At 38.6% G+C, this 22,746-nt stretch overlaps 1 protein-coding gene across 17 annotated transcripts in view; it reads left to right on the forward strand.

Annotated features, from left to right (window-relative positions):
• The first annotated feature begins 20,897 nt into the window (after nucleotides 1-20,897).
• Nucleotides 20,898-22,746, forward strand: part of myd (stromal cell derived factor mayday) — a 229,025-nt gene continuing 227,176 nt past the window's right edge. For 6 of the 17 annotated variants that reach the window (XM_073987803.1, XM_073987738.1, XM_073987731.1 and 3 more), the window contains exon 1: nucleotides 20,954-21,325. The gene's annotated coding sequence lies outside the window, so the exon portion shown is untranslated. Of the gene's footprint in view, nucleotides 21,626-22,746 lie in introns of all 17 variants that reach the window. The other 11 variants (XM_073987706.1, XM_073987698.1, XM_073987714.1 and 8 more) reach the window with 9 other exon arrangements.

The raw sequence follows: 22,746 nt of genomic DNA on the forward strand, positions 1-22,746 counted from the left end.
CATCGTCTCTGGCATTCAACTCTGTTCACACCTCTGCAGTCCATGTTGTGAACAGAGTGGCCGTAGATTTAGTGGCGGATATTTGCATATTCCTCACATGAAAAACGGTGGTAAGATCAGTCAAATAGGAGTTCCACCTTTCACAAATGGCATCAGGGAAGGTAACTGACGCCAAGATCATGCAATCATCTGCATACGTTACGATCTCAATGCCGTATGAAGAGGGTGGTATTCCAGGTGAGGTAGAGGTTAAAGAGTTCCGGAGATATCATTCTTGTTCCTGAATTTCGCCTACGACTAACGTCCACACATATAATTGATTATCCAACGTTTCAAACTTGGCCGGAGAGTTGTCTGCTCGATGCCCTCAAACAGCGCGGACAGCATCAAATGTTGTTGATAAGTCGAACGTCACCATCACTGTTCTATCTCAAGCTTCGGTCTGGTCGAATACTCGACTAATATGTGTATAGTTGTCGTGCAGCGCTGTTGTCGTCCTGTGCTGCTTACGGAGACATTCAGATAATCGGCAACTGGATAGCTATTTCTCACAATGGGGAGGTGTAAAGCCTCAAGTGTCTTTGCAACGGGCTACAAAAATCGGTCTGTACGATTCACCCTTGTTGGCATTCTTGCCTGGTTTCCAGACTTCGGGAACGATGTGGGTAGCTAGCGATAGATTGATAACTTTAGTGAGATACTCGACTTACCATTGAGATTGCATCGAGGTTTTATGATTTAGCGTTCCTGATGACATTCACAACATCATCCATTGTAAATTTGGGGTGGTTCCATTCTCGGCAGGAAGAAATCTAATGCGAGATAGTACTCTTCTCTTCGCCCTGCCAATTCAAGGGTGCCCGACAAGCTGTCGATTAAAATAACATACTTTTTCCAGGGTTGGAGAGTAACTTAACCGTTGCTCACAAATCACTTATTCCTGCTCCAATGTTGCAACTCTTCCGATGATTTAACCACTTGTTTCGCTTTTGCTTACCGACCAACCTGTTAACTTCCAATGTCAGCTCCCTGACTCTGGGGTCACTGGGATTGCCACGACGAAGCTCATCACGCTCATTTGCTAATCCCGTCGCCTCTGCAGAAAAGTTTGGTCTCACTTCGGATATTCGACCATCAGGTATAGGGTGAGCGGTTACAGCAATGATGATGTCTCGAAACGTCCTTTCTGCTACCCGAAGATCAGATGGGTTGGGCAGGTCTCTGAAGAGGTGATTAGTGAAATCTCAGAAAGTAGGCCAATTAGCTTTCCCATGATTGATTAAAGTGTGGCGTTCAGAGGTGATGCAGTCGGGCGGTCTGCTGATGAAGACAATTATGGGGAGATGGTCTGATCAAAGAGAAACGACGGGTTGCCAGGTGATGCAATTTGTCAGTCATTGGCTAAACCCGTCGTTTTTGCTGGGAAGTTTGGTTCTTCTGGGAAGTTTAATATTCGACCAACAGTTATATGGCGGGTGGCCGCAGTAGTGGTAATGTCGACGCCTCCAAACAATAGTATGCTAAGTCGACTTAGCATGTTTTCAAGTTCTTTACATTTTTATATTTAACGTCCTTTAACTTAAATTCTGTCAAATTTTGGTAATAATCGGACAATCCGAACAGAAGTTATAAACAAATATTTACTTAGCATAGTACTGAAGATCAAAGAAATTTCCAAACTTTTAGAGCTTGTCCTGCAAAACTCACTGTTCAGAATTAGCAAACTATTATTTGGAGGTGTCGAACATCCTTTAACTTAAATTCTGTCAAATTTTGGTAATGATCGGTCAATCCGAACAAAAGTTATAAACAAATATTGACTTAGCATAGTACTGAAGTTCAAAAAAAATTTCCACACTTTGACAGCTTCTCCTGCAAAACTCACTTTTTAGACTTTGCATATTTTTATTTGGAGGTGTCGATGTATCGGAACGTCCTTTCTGCTACCCGAACTTCAGAAGGTTTGGACAGATCTCTTTAGCGTTCAGAGGTGAGGAAATCTGGTGGTCTGCTGATGGAGACAATTATGGGAGGATGGTCTGACCCAAGAGAAACGACGGGTTGCCAGGTGGTGTAATTTCTCAGATCAGGTGACCCGATGGTTATATCTGGCGAACTGTGATACTCTCCATTAATTCTGGTAGGGCTGAATGCCACAACTCATGATGAGCATTAAAGCCTCCCTCCCCCAAGATCAGACGGTTATGACCTTCCAAAAGCGGGCTAATTTTGAGCCTATAACCTGGAGTACTGCTATGTATCGGCGGAATGTATGTATGTGTGCAGCAGTGTCACTCCAGATTGCTACCCCCATACATTACATGTATGAGTCATTAGAGCTAGGCTCTAGCAAAATAGGTCTGTATTTAAAAGACTGGTGCAAGAGGAAGGCTAATCACCCACCTCCATATCTGGTGCGAACCCTCCTCAGTACGTTATAGCCATCACAATGCTGTAACCTACAGTTTATGTTGATTTTGGATTCCTGCACCAGAAAATATTCTTTAAAAATCCACGCTTAGAAAATATTCTTTAAAAATCCACGCTTAGAAAATATTCTTTAAAAATCCACGCTTAGAAAATATTCTTTAAAAATCCACGCTTAGAAAATATTCTTTAAAAATCCACGCTTAGAAAATATTCTTTAAAAATCCACGCTTAGAAAATATTCTTTAAAAATCCACGCTTAGAAAATATTCTTTAAAAATCCACGCTTAGAAAATATTCTTTAAAAATCCACGCTTAGAAAATATTCTTTAAAAATCCACGCTTAGAAAATATTCTTTAAAAATCCACGCTTAGAAAATATTCTTTAAAAATCCACGCTTAGAAAATATTCTTTAAAAATCCACGCTTAGAAAATATTCTTTAAAAATCCACGCTTAGAAAATATTCTTTAAAAATCCACGCTTAGAAAATATTCTTTAAAAATCCACGCTTAGAAAATATTCTTTAAAAATCCACGCTTAGAAAATATTCTTTAAAAATCCACGCTTAGAAAATATTCTTTAAAAATCCACGCTTAGAAAATATTCTTTAAAAATCCACGCTTAGAAAATATTCTTTAAAAATCCACGCTTAGAAAATATTCTTTAAAAATCCACGCTTAGAAAATATTCTTTAAAAATCCACGCTTAGAAAATATTCTTTAAAAATCCACGCTTAGAAAATATTCTTTAAAAATCCACGCTTAGAAAATATTCTTTAAAAATCCACGCTTAGAAAATATTCTTTAAAAATCCACGCTTAGAAAATATTCTTTAAAAATCCACGCTTAGAAAATATTCTTTAAAAATCCACGCTTAGAAAATATTCTTTAAAAATCCACGCTTAGAAAATATTCTTTAAAAATCCACGCTTAGAAAATATTCTTTAAAAATCCACGCTTAGAAAATATTCTTTAAAAATCCACGCTTAGAAAATATTCTTTAAAAATCCACGCTTAGAAAATATTCTTTAAAAATCCACGCTTAGAAAATATTCTTTAAAAATCCACGCTTAGAAAATATTCTTTAAAAATCCACGCTTAGAAAATATTCTTTAAAAATCCACGCTTAGAAAATATTCTTTAAAAATCCACGCTTAAAAAATATTCTTTAAAAATCCACGCTTAAAAAATATTCTTTAAAAATCCACGCTTAAAAAATATTCTTTAAAAATCCACGCTTAGAAAATATTCTTTAAAAATCCACGCTTAGAAAATATTCTTTAAAAATCCACGCTTAGAAAATATTCTTTAAAAATCCACGCTTAGAAAATATTCTTTAAAAATCCACGCTTAGAAAATATTCTTTAAAAATCTACGCTTAGAAAATATTCTTTAAAAATCCACGCTTAGAAAATATTCTTTAAAAATCCGCGCTTAGAAAATATTCTTTAAAAATCCTCGCTTAGAAAATATTCTTTAAAAATCCACGCTTAAAAAATATTCTTTAAAAATCCACGCTTAGAAAATATTCTTTAAAAATCCACGCTTAGAAAATATTCTTTAAAAATCCACGCTTAGAAAATATTCTTTAAAAATCCACGCTTAGAAAATATTCTTTAAAAATCCACGCTTAGAAAATATTCTTTAAAAATCCACGCTTAGAAAATATTCTTTAAAAATCCACGCTTAGAAAATATTCTCTAAAAATCCACGCTTAGAAAATATTCTTTAAAAATCCACGCTTAGAAAATATTCTTTAAAAATCCACGCTTAAAAAATATTCTTTAAAAATCCACGCTTAGAAAATATTGTTTAAAAATCCACGCTTAGAAAATATTGTTTAAAAATCCACGCTTAGAAAATATTCTTTAAAAATCCACGCTTAGAAAATATTCTTTAAAAATCCACGCTTAGAAAATATTCTTTAAAAATCCACGCTTAGAAAATATTCTTTAAAAATCCACGCTTAGAAAATATTCTTTAAAAATCCACGCTTAGGAAATATTGTTTAAAAATCCACGCTTAGAAAATATTCTTTAAAAATCCACGCTTAGAAAATATTCTTTAAAAATCCACGCTTAGAAAATATTCTTTAAAAATCCCCGCTTAGAAAATATTCTTTAAAAATCCACGCATAGAAAATATTCTTTAAAAATCCACGCTTAAAAAATATTCTTTAAACATGCACGCTTGAAAAATATTCTTTAAAAATGCACGATTAAAAAATATTCTTTAAAAATGCACGCTTGAAAAATATTCTTTAAAAATCCACGCTTAAAAAATATTCTTTAAAAATGCACGCTTGAAAAATATTCTTTAAAAATCCACGCTTAGAAAACATTCTTTAAAAATGCACGCTTGAAAAATATTCTTTAAAAATTCACGCTTAGAAAATATTCTTTAAAAATGCACGCTTGAAAAATATTCTTTAAAAATTCACGCTTAGAAAATATTCTTTAAAAATGCACGATTGAAAAAATATTATTTAAAAATCCATGTTTAGAAAATATACTTTAAAAATGAACGCTTGAAAAATATTCTTTAAAAATCTTTAAAAGTCCAAGCTTGAAAAAAATATTATTTAATAAAATCCCGGCTTGAAAATATAAAAATTCCACGATTGAAAAAAATTCTTAAAAAAATCCATGCAGGAAAAAATAGTCTTAAAAATTCACGCTTGAAAAAATCTTTAAAAAATCCATGTTTGAAAATTTTTTAAAAATCCACACTTGAAAAGAAATTCTTTAGAAATCCAAGTTTGAAAATTTTTTTAAAAATTCAAGTTTGAATTTTTTTAAAAATCCACCCTTGAAAAGAAATTCTTTAAAAAATCCACTCCTGAAAAGATTGGATTAAAAATATTCTTTAAAAAATCTACGCTTAAAAAAATTCTTTAAAACAAGTGCACTTGAAAAAATTCTTAAAAAACACGCTTGAAAATATTGTTTAAAAAATCCATTCTGATGACGAGGACGATCACTGGGGGCTGCATTCACTCAGCAACATATTCCCTGGCGTAGTCATTTGCATGGATGAATCCAGGACAACCCCTGAGATGCACCCACTCCAGACAGCTCTATTGCATTGTGACAATCTGAACACATAAAATTTGGCCCTGGGTTTTACTCCATCCCGGCACGGACCAAAAGAATTCGGAGCAATCTGTCCAGGATATGCTGCTCCCAACACAGAAAAACTATAGAAATACAAACATGTGAAGACTGAGGTGGCAGACACTGGCTGGAACACGGGTGTTGTGTGGTTCGTGGTCCGGGTCAATCCGGTAACGCAGAAACCGCCGTCGTGGGATTGCCACACTTCTGTCGGTTTTGGTTGCTGAAAATATTCTTTAAAAATCCCCTCTTATGGCAATCTTGGTCCTTTAAAAAAACACTCTTTGTTTTTGTCTTCCACAAAAACTAAAAAAAATGTGAATACGTAATTTATAGAATACCAAATGCAAATGTTGAAGCAGAACCAAAAACTATTTGTTTCAATATTCACAAACGAACAAATCAAATGACTGGTTTCTCCTGCAACCCCTGCAACCACTACCCAGCCCTGTTGAGAACGAACACAAACAACAACTCGGCAACCAAATGACAAATTTATATTTTTTATAAAATTTTCATTTCTTTTGAATTCTTTGATGTTGTTGTCAGCTTCGTTGTCGTCGTCGTCGAAACCACTACCTCTTTGGAGAAAAATAAATTTTTCTTCTTTTCAAACCTTATTCGAACGTAACGAATTGGAGCAAAGTGGGTGAATGGTGAGTGGCAATATAAAAAAAACCACATCAGAAATACTTTGCGTACTTTTATTGAATATTTAAAGTGCTTTGAAATGTGGGCACAAACCACCATAGAGTTGAAGAAAAAAGGTTGGAAAGCAATTTAAAAAGAAAAAAATTAAATATATTGGTTATCACAGGCTTGGTGTTTTGAACTCTGAATTGGAGGGTAATGGATGTTAAAGAGGGGTTGGAAATGAAAGAAAAAAAATATTAACGTTGGTCATGCTCTTCGATCACATAATGGAGAATATTTTTTCAAAGGGCCAGCATAATATTTTTAAACACTATTCCGAAATATCTGTAGTCATCGTAAATTTAGTTTGGAATAATTTTAAAGGGCCAAACAGTGGCATTAGTTGTTGTAAATGAATTCCTTTAAAAAATCCACGTTTGCCTATGTATAAAAAATACTTATGGGCATATTAGAAGGAACAAGGAGAAACTTCTCTTTATATCAAAGAGACCTGCCTAGTATTGAAGTTTTGTTCAGTGGTGAGTTGACTCTAGTGGCCTTTGATACCACGCAGAGAAAAATCGATATTCCACATTTTATACGCTGAATGAATACCGTTCTACAAAGCCATCCAAGAAAAAAAAAAAAACGCTCAACACAAGTGACGCTTTCAAAGTTGCGATGGTTACAACGCTTTACGGAAGGATCGCACATGAGACCGAGAAGGAGGCCTTGTCTTCCTTATACACCAGTCTGACAAGTACAGACCTATCACGCTGGAGCTTGACTATAGTGACACATACATAGAATATATGGTGGTAGCAGTAAAGTATGGGACTGCCGAGGTAGTGTTGCTGTATGTGTACATGACATGACATGACATGACACGACAACGTTTTTGTTTTTGAAACGCCTACCCCCTAATTTTTTCAATTTGATGCAAAAACTTTATATATGAAATTTTATGGCGATCGGTTAACGTTAACCCATTCCATAATAATTTGTATGGGGACAAAGGTAGATATTCACCAAAATTCTCTAAAATCCGCATTTATGGTCCCATCGATGAACTAATCCTACACAAATTTTTGATAATCAGATCGGATTTTGGTATACCTTCGAACCACCAAAATTTAAGATGAGAGATGTCATCTGAAACGCGAAATAATCCCAAGCGTTGGGTCCATGCAGAATCTCAATGGTAATGCTTAAGCAACCGGATGTATTTGACTAGTGTCCTCAATCTATTGTTAGACACCTATATTGTACTAGAAGTGGGGAAAGTTGGCAGAGTGGTCCCGCTATTGAAGCCAGGCGAGGATGCCAGCAGTGGTGAATCAAGCTAGTAGGCTAACAGGTCTTTTTCCTCCTGTAGTCAGTGGCAAATATTCTAGAGGCACTAACTACCACAAATTATTAAGTGAAAAGAAAGAACTAGACACTAGGTCCTCAATACACTAGGATGGAAGCAATTGGTGTGCTGAAAAATAACCGTTGTTGACCTCTTATGAAACAATATCAGGTAAGCTATGCGGCGCCAGTGTGGTATTCAAATGATAGCGCTGCGCAGTGGAAGAATACTCAAACCATCCAGAATGCGGCCCAGAGTACTGCAATAGGGTGCGTCATTATGACACCAGTGGACCATCTTCAGAAGGAGCCGAAGAATTTGCCTGTACGTCAATACTACAAGATGTGAGCATCACTGTCACGATCTACTGGAGAGGCTTCCCCCACCCAGGCACGTCACGAGAGATCGTCATAAACGAGAACCTATAGACCAACGAGCCTATCAGGCAAGCTTGGATAGCATTCACACCAGGGACGTAGTCAGAAATGTTTTGTGAGTAAAAATATCAAAAGATGTCGAAAAATTAACATTTCGGGGGCACCCCGGCCCACCCCCCTGGCTACGTTGGTGATAAAGGCACATCCTCCTATAGAGACCAGCAAGGTTATTTGGTAACAGATACAAATAGTGTGCTCAGGATGTAGTAAAAGTACTGTAGGCCCCTAATACTAGCGAAGACAACGAAGAACAGCAAAACAAGATATTGTTGATGCAGTACCTGCTTGGGTGTTATTGTCATGATAATCCCTGATACCGTCTTATACGGAGAGTTCCCCCACTAAGGCATGTTAGGGCAGGTCAATAGTACAAACGGGAACCTCTTTATCATCCAGCCTATCAGGCAGGCTTGGATAGCATTGACACTGATGCTGTTGCAAAGGCCGCACTCAGCGACACAATTGAGATTCGAAAAGTGCAGCCGCATTACTTCGTATTAATCCCGAATTGTGGTAACCGGTATAATAAATAACTTGTGCTTGCAACCCGTCATGTCTCTTGCCAGAGACCATCTTCCTACCATTGTCTTTGTCAATAGACCTCCTGATTTCAAAATCTCTTAATGCAGTAATTTCCTTAGCCACGGGAATGCTGGATGGCAAGGATTCAGAGAACTTAGCAAGAACAGCTTTAGAGGACTGCCTAGTCACTTAGATTGTAGGTTTGCTGATTGAATTTTTCGGGACATTATCACTGCTGCAGTGGCTTGTTGTATACTTCCTTGACGAATAACCCAAAATAAGACAAAAATTTCCTACAAAGGCCACGCGACTAGCAAACGAGCGTGTTGTTCTTCGTCGTATGATCCTTGAGGACCATTCCTACTATACTCGTAGGAAGCGGAAACATGACTAGACTACCGCAAGCAATGCAACATTTATACATGCCAACAGTGGTCCAGAGTGATTTACTACGCCATGCTGGTGACATATGTGTTATTGTAAGTAGCACTTCATAGAGCACTCCGAGAATGATAAACCCAAGAGGAATGTGCTACATATAAGAGTCCTTTCAGGCTACGAGGTACCAACGCAAGTTGTGTTGAGCGATGTTGTAGATGTCATCCGAAACGCCAAATCGTTGAAGGCGTCGGACCCGAAGGAAATCTCATTTAAAATGTTGAAGCAACCTTATGAAAGCGGATATCTAATATTCGAATTTGAAGGATCTTGTTGCCAAAAGAGAAGAATCAGCCGCAAAGATAAACTAAGGACACAGATAGTTGGGCGCACCGGCGCCGAACCCTGGGTGTGTGGATTCTATCAAAGCCAATTTTTCCCACCTAAAATAAAAAAAAACACAATGTGGAGAGAGTTAGGTCAAGAGGCCCAACCAGAGTCCTCTTGCTGCTACAAAAGACCGGTAAGATCAGTCAAATAGGAGTTCAGCCTCTCACAAATGTTAATAATTCGTCGTCGTACTGTGCTGCTTACGGACTCATGCTGATGATCGGCAACGGGATAGCTATTTCTGACGCCACAAGAGACTTTGCTACCGGCGACAAAAGCCGAATCGGTCTGTACGATTCAACCTTGCAGGCATCCTTGCCTGGTTTCAGTAGCGAGGCCACAGCGCCCATTTTTCTAGATTTCGGGAACGATGTGGGTTGCTAGCGGGCGGTCTGCTGATGCAGTCAATTATGGGGAGATGGTCTGACAAACGAAGGGTTGCCAGGTGATGCCATTTGTCAAACCAGTTGACACGATGGTTAGCCTGGCGGAGTGTGAACTCTCCGCTTATTCTGGTAGGGACGTTCTCATTGACTGTGCAAAACGTAGAGCTATTAATCTGTTAAGAGAGCACTATACCCCTCTGCTTATTGCAGAGGACCGAATGCCACAACTCATGATGAGCATTAAAGACCACCGAGACAAGGTGTTTATGACATTCCCAAAGCGGACTAATGGTGGGCCTTTAATCTGGAGTACAGCTTTTTATCGGCGGGATGTATACGTTAAGTAATTTTACCTCGGCATTAGAGCCGATGTCATCATTCGATGGGGTTTGAGGGATTTGGGGAATGTTGGGGAGCTCCTTACGAAAATCGTATCTGATTGGCACATCTCTTTCAGAGTGAGGTCTGGTGTAACTTTCGTTGTTTGTGTGGTCCTGTTTGGTGCATTTAATTGCAGGTTGTCTTGTTAATAGTGTGCAGTATACTTGCACCCAGAGAAACTTTGTTTCGTGGTGGTCCACACAGCAGTTGGATCTGTGTTCCGGGACCGACGCAAGGAACACCTTGCCCAAGTACTGCAACATCCCCAACACAGAAATCAAAGTATGCTGCAGTTGTTGTTGAGTTTGGTTTCCTGCACCGACGCAACCGTGATATTCTTCCGACTACTACTTTGGTTACATCTCCCACAAAAGTGCAAAAATTTTCGATAAAATTATGTGCATAGTAGTTTAATACGTAAGTAGCACAACAACAACTCAGTTTTGGCAGAAAATTCTTTAATATGTCAAAATGTTTGTTTACGTTTTTATACAATTTATTCACAATAACAAAAAAAATTACTTCGAAGCTGGCGTTTTACGCCACCTTATAATTCCATTATGTTGTAACCCAGCAAACGTGTCACTTGGTTGTCGGAGACTCAAAAAAAAAATGATTTCAGCCTGAGCCAGGCTGGGATACGAACCTGGGTCTTCTACAACCAAGTGACACGGTTGCCGTCGTCTCAGAGTTCTAAGCCACCATGAACATGTCAAAGATTCCGATGACAAATATTGATGATCAAATCTTCTGATACATAAGGACAAATACAAATAAAGGTGGAAAACCCGTCATAGTATTTGCAATAACCCAATGATTACACATGCAAGTAACTTGGAGGCAGTTGTGTATACATAATATAGTCGAAACTTAAATTTGTTCGAAATGACACGTGCATGTGTAAACGTTCAGAAAAAATTGAAGTTACTTTCAAAGCACTTACATTGATTACTGACAAGGAAATTTGATCGGTAGCGAGGTTGATAGTTGGTATGGCAGTGAATATGTGTGAGTGTATTGGTATTTTTCGAACTGTCACTAGCATGTGTAAACGGGGCGTAAAGCATTGAAATATAGGGTTGCCAGCCAAGTCGGACTACAGGAATAGTTTGGAATTAAATAACTGGCATTAAAACAAATAAATAATTCGAATGATTTGTGGTATAAATACTAGTTTCCAAGCTTAGCCTCCCTCCACCCCACTAAAATAACATTCTAAGATGCCTGATGACCGGACTTAGCTACCCGTGAGGTAACATAATGGTTGAATGTGTGGGACATCGGTGGATTCTTAATTTTTCAATGTACCTCTTAGGTCATAGCAGCTCATCTCGAAAGAGAATTAATTCAAATATCTCTATAAAATGACATTTGCCTTAAGAAGGCAAAAAATTAACTTTTTACTTTTCGCGTTTATTGTGGGTGCTGGAAAACCTTTTTATAAAAATGTCCCTATATTGTGTTCAATTATCAACAGAGCTATAAGCGTATAACATCAACCACTTTTAAAAATTTCATCTCACCTTCTCTTCACACACATTCATCTACTCTACCTATGCTTATTTTCCCATGTTTCTCCCCTGTGACATAGTAAATCTTTTTCTAAATCCTTCGTCATTTACATAGCGCCAATAAAGAAAAAATGCGTAAATAAAGCATTAAAAAAGAAACTTTCTCTCTAAATGTCGCCACAAATGTCCTTAACATCGTCGCTAGCTCCTCAAGGCAATAACGGAGGTATGCCTGTCATGCATAAACATGAAAGAAACTAGTGAAAAATAAAAATTTTACCTTGAACCACAAATATGAAGGCAAACAAAAAAACCAAACAAAAACAAAACAAACCTCCAAGGAATAGACAGATTGCTGTGATTTACAATTGACAGTGACAGTGAGGAGAGAGGATAACGATGATGACAATGACAAAGGACATGGAGGATGTGACGTTGGAACTTTACGATTCACTCTGCCATAATCACCGTTGCAACGCATGAAGATAATTTTTGTGTGGGGGCCCTGTGTGGCAACCTCAAAGCGTCAACTTTGAAGTAACAATGTTGCGAGAATATCGGGTTGTTGCGGCTGTTGCATCATGGCAACGTTTAACAAACAATTAAATGAGCGCCAGTACAATATGTAGGCTTGCTCCCCCTCCGTTTCCACTCACACAAATGTTGTTTCCAGTAACTAACACTAGTTGCATAATAATAAACAACGGTAAAGAGGTAGTTTGCCACAGAGTAACAACGGCAACAGAGTAAAAGCCACAATATTTCAACTCTCATTACATGAGTGCATGCCTATGTTCATTGGCTCACATACCCCAACAGCAATATTTTAACAGGGCATACTCTCCGGGAGGAACTTGGAATGTTAGGAAGACAATTTTATAGGTATGTACGTTCAGTGTTGCCATAACAGATTTTATTTCCACAATTCTTTCGGAGGATTTAAGACGAACATGCCACAGAAGTGTTTCCGATCAAACTATTATACATCTGTGTAATCGATTAGTTAAATTATAATGTCGATAATTATCGGCATATTTATATGTAACTGATATCTACAATCCTCAAATGATCCCTGTATTTAGCTTCCGCTCATTAGAGTTACCTTTTTGGTCGGAAAACTGAAACGGTAACACTGATGTTTAACATGTTTACTACATGTTATTAAAACAGAACACACTTCAACGGAGAGTACAAGTTATGTTATGTTAACTTGATATTAACATTAACAGAATTACCGTTATGTTTTGCTTAACATAACATTTACTTACCCAGCAAAATTTGAAGGAAGGGGTTCCATGCGATGACGTGATTTCATAGAATCTTTTGCATTGGTTTAAACGAAGTCGTGAAAGATCCGATATTTTCATTAGCATTTGAACCAATGCAAAGGAAGTCGTGAAAGATCGGATCTTTTCATCAGCATTTGAACCCATGCATAGGAAGTCGTGAAAGATCCGATCTTTTCATCAGCATTTGAACCCATTCAATCGATCCAATAGAGATGAATTTTGCGTTTTTATTTATTTTTATTTTATTTATTTATTTATTTCAATTCATATTTATACACATTTTTCTAAATATATAAGATTAATTATTTACAATATGGTTGATGTTGCCCGAGACTCACAATCACAACCAACGTTGTTAAAACTCTCGTCGTAATGATAAAGTCATTGTAAAGGGTTGGTGAAAATGACATGCCAAAGCATTGGTGGGAATGACATGCCAAAGCATTGGTAAAAATGGTATCTCAAAGCCTTGATGTAAATGACATGCTTTGGATCCAAAAATGAATAGCATCTTTTGGGGTCCACGCTCATATAAAATTCATCGATGAAGATGCTAAAAAGATGACATGCCGGATCACTTTCACCCATGATTGAATGACATCTTTGGCATCGAACATTTTGCTGGGTATGGATGTGTGTTGTTAACTGTTATTGAAGCAATGAAGTAACTCCGAATGAAGTAATAAAAATAAACGAAACAGCGTAAATATTAATTTATACAACACATGTGCACACTGCATGTACATTAGTATTCATGAAGACTTATCAATGAAAATGAGTTGCCATATCTTGATGTCAACAATTTCGAAATCTCTAGCCAAATGTTTTGTTCTTTGGGGAATCGCAGCTGGGAACTATCAAAAGTGTCTACAGGGTGCGGTATATACATATATGGTGACCAATAGGGGATGAATGATACCAAGCAACGGTCTTGACCGACTTTAACATGCCAAAGCCCAGGATTTATCTTGGTCCCTCTTTCATCTCAAGTGGACACTGACCTCCCCGTGGTGTCACCTGGGGAACTGCCTTTAACACCCGTTAAAGGTAGTGAGCTAACATGTGCCGCGCGTTCACCCATAAGAACGTTAAAAACTTGGGTTTGGGCGTCGGGTTAGTAACCCTCCCCTAGAAAAAAACATCCTACTATGAAAAAACGAAAGAAAAGAAAATCAAACCTCTCTAAAGTTGACGAACCCCGCAAACGTTTTAAGGACCATGATCTGCGAATCTGCACCTGGAATGTTCGCACTCTTTATAGAGAAGGTGCAGTCTTCGCATTGGCAGACGTACTTGAAAAGTACAAGGCCGATATTACTGCCATACAGGAAATACGATTGATTGGGAAAGGCGTCACAACAACACCTAAAGGTGACGCACTGTATTATAGCTGCCATGACGTAAAGCATGAGTTTGGTTGCGGATTCGTAGTTAGTCGGAGACTAAAACATCTGGTATCCAGCTTCACCCCAGTGAATGAAAGACTTGCTGCAATTCGAATAAAAGCTAAATTCTTCAACATCAGCTTTATTTGCGCTCATGCTCCCACTGAAGAAAAGGACGAACAGACCAAAGATATATTTTACGAGCGCTTAGAAGAAACATATGACCGTTGCCCTGCCCATGACATTAAAATCATTCTAGGCGATTTTAATGCCAAAATTGGAAAGGAGAATATCTTTGGCCCAACAGTCGGGAAATTCAGTCTCCACAATGAAACATCTGACAATGGTATGAGGCTGATAGACTTTGCAGCTGGAAAAAACATGGTAGTTAGCAGTACCAGATTTAATCATCTCGATATTCATAAGGGCACCTGGCTGTCTCCAGATCAAAGAACAAGTAATCAAATTGATCATGTTGTAATAGATGGAAGACATTCATCCAGCGTGTTGGATGTACGATCGTTCCGAGGCGCAAACATTGATTCGGACCACTACCTTGTTGCAGCAAAGGTACGTACCCGTCTAAACGTTGCAAATAAAGCACGAACAGACACAACGCGGAAGTTGGACATCGATAGGCTGCAAACACAACAGATAGCTACAGCATATTCCACTCAACTAGCCCAATTGCTTAACGCGAGCACTCCTTGTCCCGATAACATAACAACACAATGGCAACATATTGCCCACTCCATGCAAACAGCCGCAAAATCCATACTTGGATTCCAGAGCTACTTTACAATCAGTAGCAACGCGTAGCGCACGAGAGAGATATCGGGAGAAAAGGAGAGAAGAGAAACGTGTTTTCCGCAAGAAAAAGAGAGAAATGGAAAAGCGGGAGTGTGAAAAAATCGAGATGTACAGGAGCCAGAATGAAGTCCGAAAATTCTACCAAAGAGTGAAACATCAAACAGATGGCTTTGGTACAGGCACATCCTCCTGTAGAGACCAGCAAGGTAATCTGGTAACAGATACAGATAGCGTGCTCAGGATATGGAAGGAACATTTCTCCAATCTGCTGGTATCCAATAGTAGCGAAGACGATGATACCACAGATCCAATCCCAGAAGATGGTATAGAATGTATACCGCCCGGCCAAGATGAGGTAAAAACAGCAATCAACCGGCTGAAGAATAACAAAGCAGCAGGAGCCGATGGCTTACCAGCCGAGCTGTTTAAAACCGGAGGCGACGCGCTGATAAGGTGTATGCATCAGCTAGTTAGCACCATCTGGCAGGAAGAACGCGTACCCGACGATTGGAACCTGAACATCCTATGTCCCGTCCACAAGAAAGGAGATAAGACTGTATGCTCCAACTATAGGGGCATAAGTCTTCTCCCTATTGCCTATAAGATAGTGTCAGGGATATTGTGCGAACGACTAAAGCCATTGGTCAACGAAATAATTGGACCATACCAATGTGGCTTTAGACCTGGCAAGTCCACCATTGACCAGATATTTACCCTGCGGCAAATCCTAGAGAAGACCCAAGAGATGCAGATCGACACATTTCACCTTTTTGTCGATTATAAAGCAGCATTCGACAGTCCCCTCCGATCAAAGGTATTCCACGCAATGTCTGAATTTGGTATCCCCGCAAAGCTCATCCGGCTTTGTAAGATGACTTTAACTGATACTAGGTCCTCAGTTAAAATTGGAAAGAACCTCTCCGAAGAATTTTGTACCAAAAGAGGTTTCAGACAAGGAGACAGCCTTTCGTGTGACCTATTCAACATTTTGCTGGAAAAGGTAATACGAGATGCAAATGTCAAAAGAAATGGCACAATTTACACCAATAGCCACATGTTACTTGCCTATGCTGATGACATAGACATCATGGGACGATCAGTAAAGGAAGTAACTGATACCTTTAGGAAGGTCGAAGCAGAATCTGCGAAAGTGGGTCTGGCGGTAAACGGCAAAAGACCAAATTGATGGTGTCGACGCGCAAAGCGTCCATAGAGCTCGGACCAACTGTGGAAGTTGGTACCTACAATATTGAGGTAGTTAAAGACTTCGTCTACCTCGGCACTGCCATAAACACAACAAACAACATCAGTTGTGAAATAAGAAGAAGAATTGTATTTGCCAAACGATGCTACTATGGTCTAAGTAAGCAATTTAAAAACAAAGCCACATCTCGTCAAACAAAAATAACGCTCTACAAAACACTGATACTACCCGTGCTAATGTATGGCTCCGAAGCATGGGTACTTGCGCAAGCAGATAAGGCAGTGCTTGGTGTGTTTGAGAGGAAAATTCTTCGAAAGATCTACGGGCCGATTTGCGTTGACGGTGAATATCGACGTCGTATGAACCACGAGCTATATAAGCTATACAAAGACATGAATATAGTTAAACGTATCGAGATGCAAAGATTGCGTTGGCTAGGCCATATCATGAGAATGAGCGATGATGAACCCGCTAAAAAGGCGTATGAATACATGCCACATGGCGGTGCACGCAGAATCGGCAGGCCTAAGCTTCGATGGAGCATACAAGTGGATGAAGAAATGAAAAGGCGCGGTATTCCAAAAAGTCAAGCGAAAAACAGAGAGGAATGGAGATCTTTTCTTAGTTCGGTCTATGGAACAAATGTTCTGTAATGGGCCAACTAAGTAAGTAAGTAAGCATAAACATTGATGCGTGACACATCGGAGCTTTAAGGAAGTTTGAAGGCATTAACACTATTTGACTACCGATTTGGTTTACGTTTCGAGAGGGTAAAAAGCATTTCCACCAAAAATTGTTTATATACATAAGTCCCCGTTTTGGTTTAGCCCGATATAACGGTACCACCAGATTTCAGTTATTTTCACGTTTTTATCTACAGTTTCTGCCTAATTTGGCATTTAGGATTCTCAGTGGTTAAAAACTTCTATACCAACATTTGTTGACAAAGGTTCACGTTTTTATATAGCCCCCAAAGAGCGGTACCCCCGATTTTCGGTATTTTTATAATTTTGTCTCATCGAAATGGTGCCACCCGGGCTATCTTTGTTTCCATAGTAATCGCTATGGGGGCAAAGGTGCATTTTCACGCAAAATTTCTAAAAGCCGCATTTACGGTCCAATCGATGAAGATTTTTTACAAGTTGATTTTTGTGGCTAAAAACGTATCCTCCAAAAATTTTAAAAATCGGATCAGATTTCGATATAGCTGTACAGGGCCCAAAATAGCTTAAATCGGCCTATCGGAGCTATTAACATTCGATCCGATTTTCACATCTGGAAGTAAATGCCCGACTGCCTATGACCATGGACACAACAAAATATAGACGACGGAATGTTGTCATCGAGTATTTTGGAATTGAGTTTGATGACACATATTTAGTTCTGGCCAAAGACTTCATAGGGTTAGTTTTTGATGGGAACTATATTTTCAGATAAAAATATCCAAGAAAATATTGTCACTGATGGCTTTAGGGAAACAACAAACGGAAGGCTTTAGTTCAGGTACATCCTCCTGTTGATACGAGCAGTTTTCCAAACCGTTTGTACCCATTTGTAGTGGTGACAAAGGTAAATAAATAAAGCCGCCCGGAAATAATAAGGCTACAGGAGCCGATTTTTGACAGTATAGCAGTTCAAGATCGGGGGAGTCACCGGAGGAGTCACGTTGATAAGGTGAATGTATTGGCTAGTAATCACCATCTGGCAAGATGAATACCCGATTAGAATGAGTATCCTTTGACTTGTCAACGAGATAAGACGCTATTGAACAAATACATATTTGTCATGCCGAAAATCGTAGAGAAGACCAAAGAGATGCAGATCGACAGTTACCATATTATTGTCTACTAAATGGATACCTCCGACAGCCCAAAAGTAATTTTGAAAGTTATGATCGCTCAGACCGCGGTCATAAGTTCCAATTTCCCTTTGGGCGATAGATTGTCACCAAATCCAAATTAAGCGCTCATTATTTTGGTGTATAAAAGTAAGTTTTCTAGGGAGCCACCATGGTGCAGTGGTAAGCACGTCCCCTTTGCACTCAGAAGCTCTGTGGCCTGAATATCAACAGCCGCGTAGTGTCGGTTTACATTTCCTGCGTATTTCAGCCATGAAAAACTTCTCTTCAAGTGGTGTCGTAAGACACGCGTTTGGGACTCGGAGATAAAAAATGGGTCCCATATCATAGTACCAAAATAATGTGAGAGAAGTCTCCCTTGTTCCTTCGGGCATGTTGAATGTTACAATTCTTTTGTATATAAACTCTCTCTGAAATAAAGGATGATTCTATAGATCCTTTCTGAAAAAAGGGTGCTTCTATAGACCCTTCCAGGAAGAAAGGGTGCTTCTATAGACCCCTTTTTAAAAGAAAGGGTGCTTCTATAGACCCTTTCTGAAAGAAAGGTTGCTCCTATACACCCTTTCAGAAAGAAAGATTACTTATATATAGACCTATATAGACCATTTCTGCAGGAAAGGGTACTCCTATAGACCCTTTCTGGAGGAAAGGGTACTTCTGTAGACCCTTTCTGAAAGAAAGGGTGCTTCTATTGGGCCATTTCTGAAAGAATGGGTGCATCTATATAACGTTTCTGAAAGAAAGGGTGCTTCTATAGATTCTTTCTGAAAGAAAAGGTGCTTCTGCAGACCCTTTCTTAATGAAAGGGTGCTTCTGTAGACCTTTTTCTGTAAGGAAGGGTGCTTCTGTAGACCTTTTCTGAAAGGAAGGGTGCTTCTGTAGACCCTTTTCTGAAAGGAAGGGTGCTTCTGTAGACCTTTTTCTGAAAGAAAGTGTGCTTCTGTAGACCCTTTCTGAAAGAAAGGGAGCTTCTATAGATTCTTTCTGAAAGCAAGGGGCTTCTATAGACCCTTTCTGAAAGAAAGGGTGCTTCTATGGATCCATTCTGAAAGAAAGTGAGCTTCTATAGATTCTTTCTGAGAGAAAGGGTGCTTCTATAGACCCTTTCTGATCGAAAGGGTGCTTTTATAGGCCTTTCTGATCGAAAGGGTGCTTTTATAGGCCTTTCTGAAAGAAAGGGTGCTTCTATAGACCCTTTCTGTAGGAAAGGGTGCTTTTATAGGCCTTTCTGAAAGAAAGGGTGCTTCTATAGACCCTTTCTGTAGGAAAGGGTGCTTCTATAGACCCTTTCTGTAGGAAAGGGTACTTCTATAGACCCTCTGTGAAAGAAAGGGTGCTTCTATAAACCCTCTGTGAAAGAAAGGGTGGTTCTATAGACCCTTTCTGAAAGAGGGGGTGCAGCCATAGAACCTTTCTGAAAGATGGGGTGCAGCCATAGAACCTTTCTGAAAGAAAGGGTGCTTCTATAGACACTTTCTGAAGGAGGGTGTGATTTTTCTTTCTGAAAGGAAGGATGCTTTTATAGACCCATTCGGAAAGAAAGGGAGCTTCTATAGATTCTATCTGAAAGAAAGGGTGCTTATATAGCCCCTTTTCTGAAGGAACGCGTGCTTCTCCTTTCAGAAAGAAATGATGTTTCTATAGACCCTTTCTTTCAGGAAAGGGTACTTCTATAGACCCTTTCTTTCAGAAAAGGGTGCTTCTACAGACCCTTTCTGGAGGAAAGGGTGCTCCTGTAGACCCTCTTCTGAAATATAGGGTGCTTCTGTAGACCCTTTCTGAAAGAAAGGGTGCTTCTATAGACACTTTCTGAAAGAAAGGGTGATTCTATAGACCCATTCTGAAAGAAAGGGTGATTCTATAGGCCCTTTCTTAATGAAAGTAGACTCTTTTCTGAATGAAAGGGTGCTACTCCTTTCTGAAAGAAAGGGTGCTTCCATAGACCCATTCTGAAAGAAAGGGAGCTTCTATAGATTATGTTTTATAGAAAGGGAGCTTCTATAGATTATTTCTGAATGAAAGGGAGCTTCTATAGACCCATTCTGAATGAAAGGGTGCTTCTATAGATAATTTCTGAAAGAAAGGGAGCTTCTATAGATTATTTCTGAAAGAAAGGGTGCTTCTCCTTTCTGAAAGAAAGGGAGCTTCTATAGATTATTTCTGAAAGAAAGGGTGCTTCTCCTTTCTGAAAGAAAGGATACTTCTGCAGACCCTTTCTTAATGAAAAGGTGCTTCTGTGGACCCTTTTCTTAAAAATAGGGTGCTTCTATTCTATCTTCTATCTTCTACAGAAGCACCCTATCTTTCAGAAAGGGTCTACTTTTCTGAAAGATAGGGTGTTTCTGTAGACCCTTTTCTGAAAGAAAGGGTGCTTCTATAAACCCTTTCTGAAGGAAAATCTGCTTCTTTAGACCCTTTCTGAAGGAAATGGTGATTCTATAGATCCTTTCTGAAGGAAAAGGTGATTCTATAGACCCTTAACAAGTACATATGTATATGTATGGTTCGTCTTGGCCGATTTGATACCGTTTTTAAATATTTTTTTGTTTAGATCGCTTATCCGTCCTTTAGTGCCTCGCTCCCTTAACGGCTAAAGTTTTTTATTTTTGGTCTATTTGAATTTAATACCAATAATTTCTTCCAAATATGGTAACACTTCAACTAAATCAAAGTCCCTGTTAAAAACCGGAAAAGCAAATACAATGAGAAACGACACTGAGAGAAGAGTAAGCGATACACAACAACAGCCTGTGAGTAATTGAATGGCTCTGTTAAAAGTGAATGTTGTTATGGCAATGGGTGCTACAATGAATGCAGCCACAGTACGAAACGAATGAACGAACTAACGGAGTGACACAACACACACCAACACATATCTGCTTTTAAGCCAAACAACATTACCAATAACTGAATAAGCTGGCGTTGTCGTTGCCGTTCGTTCGTGTTGTGCGCTCCATGAACGAAAGAAACATAACGAAAGCGAATGGCCAAACTCAAACATTTCATCACAGTTTCGGTTGTAAGCCATAGTAATAAACATCGATAGCGCGGCATTTAACTACCGGTCCGATTGAAATAAAAGAGCGCGAGCGTGTTTTTTTGCTTTATAGCTTAAAGAAACGTTTTGTTTTTTTTTTGTTGGTTGGTTGCTTTGGTCAAAATAAATAATAGAAAAGAAAAAGAATAACAAAAAAAAACAACACATAGGAAGCAAATGAAAAAATCAAATCAACATAGTGCAGTGTAAATGTAAGAGGCAAATAAATAATAAAATTTAATCAAAACCGAAAAAAGAGAAGAAATGTTTTGTAAATAAAAATGGGAAAATTGAAATAAAATTTAATTAAAATATAACGAAAATAAAGTATGGCTTGGTTATAGTTGATGACAGTAGGAATTACGTTACTCATTTTTTTAATTGAAAAAATCCTAAAAACGTAGAGTCACTTTCATCATCATCTTCCAACTCCTTTCATTTCCAATAACAACAGTTCTCCTGTTCCTAAAGCTTGTGACAGTAAATACCGGAGAAGACTATCAAGTTAAATGGTATGTAAATCATCGTCATAGTGAGCTGTAACTGTATATATTTAGATTTCTATGTACGTATGTACATGTGAAGTGCTGAAGAGCGTGTGCTCGTGTTACTACATAGATTTAAGTGCTTATCCATCCATTCATACACACATTCATTGATGCATGTGTAATATACGTAGGTTTGTTTGTATGTGTAATTTTAGACAGGGTCTGAAAAGTCGTGGACTTGAACTTAACGTTTTCAATGGAAATCGTGGAAAAATGGGTTGTAGCTATCGATTAAGTAGAGATAATAGGACCAAATTTCCAAGATGAAGTAAGGGAAATAGCAGTAAGACCCAGAAAGTATTATGAAGTTTTGAGTAAGAGATAGAGAGGAACACTAAAGAGTGGATCGATGTAGTCCAACTTCGAACTTGACATAACCTAAAAAGAAAGAAAAGGATACTGCCATCGGCAGTTGTTGCGTGCACCGGCTAGTGTAGTTGATAACGTAAATGGTGTATAAAGATGTGGATGTAAATATTAGAACATTTCGGTGCTCATGTCTCAGGAACTATTAGCTTCCCTAGCAAAACTGGATGGAAGCGTAAAAGTGTTTAATTTTGCGGAGGAGGTACCTAATGTAATGGCTTGACATTGTCAAATAAACTTAAGGTACCTAAAGAAAAGAAGCAAACAAAATATTTCTGACTTTGTGTGGGATGTACCGGAAAGTGTGGTCCGATGTAGTCGATAATCTGTAAGAATTCGAGGCTGTATGAAATAATACGATGTACAACGTTCGGATCAAATCGGTTTCTCTCTTCGAGGGTTATCTTACGTACTACCCAATTTAGTTGGTACCCGCAGACCTTTTCGGAGATTTTGGACTTTCCCAAAAAAAGCTAGGTAACGTGGCCCGCAAGAAGAACTTTTTGGAAAATTTTTAAAACGATCCGAAATGAGCTGCTTAACTACACTTTTCCAAAATTTCGTGTCGAAGGTACCAGAAGAACCGGCCGATATAGCCCATATTCCAAGCTGATACATGACTAGATGAAATACTATGATGTGCAAAGTTTGGACCAATCAGAAACTACCTGCGATAGGTATCTTGCAAATTTGCCATTTTAGTTGGTGTCAACAACAAA

This window comes from Musca autumnalis, unplaced genomic scaffold (assembly GCF_047663935.1).
Source record: "Musca autumnalis isolate F117 unplaced genomic scaffold, ASM4766393v1 scaffold_1, whole genome shotgun sequence".
Classification (NCBI taxonomy): domain Eukaryota; kingdom Metazoa; phylum Arthropoda; class Insecta; order Diptera; family Muscidae; genus Musca; species Musca autumnalis.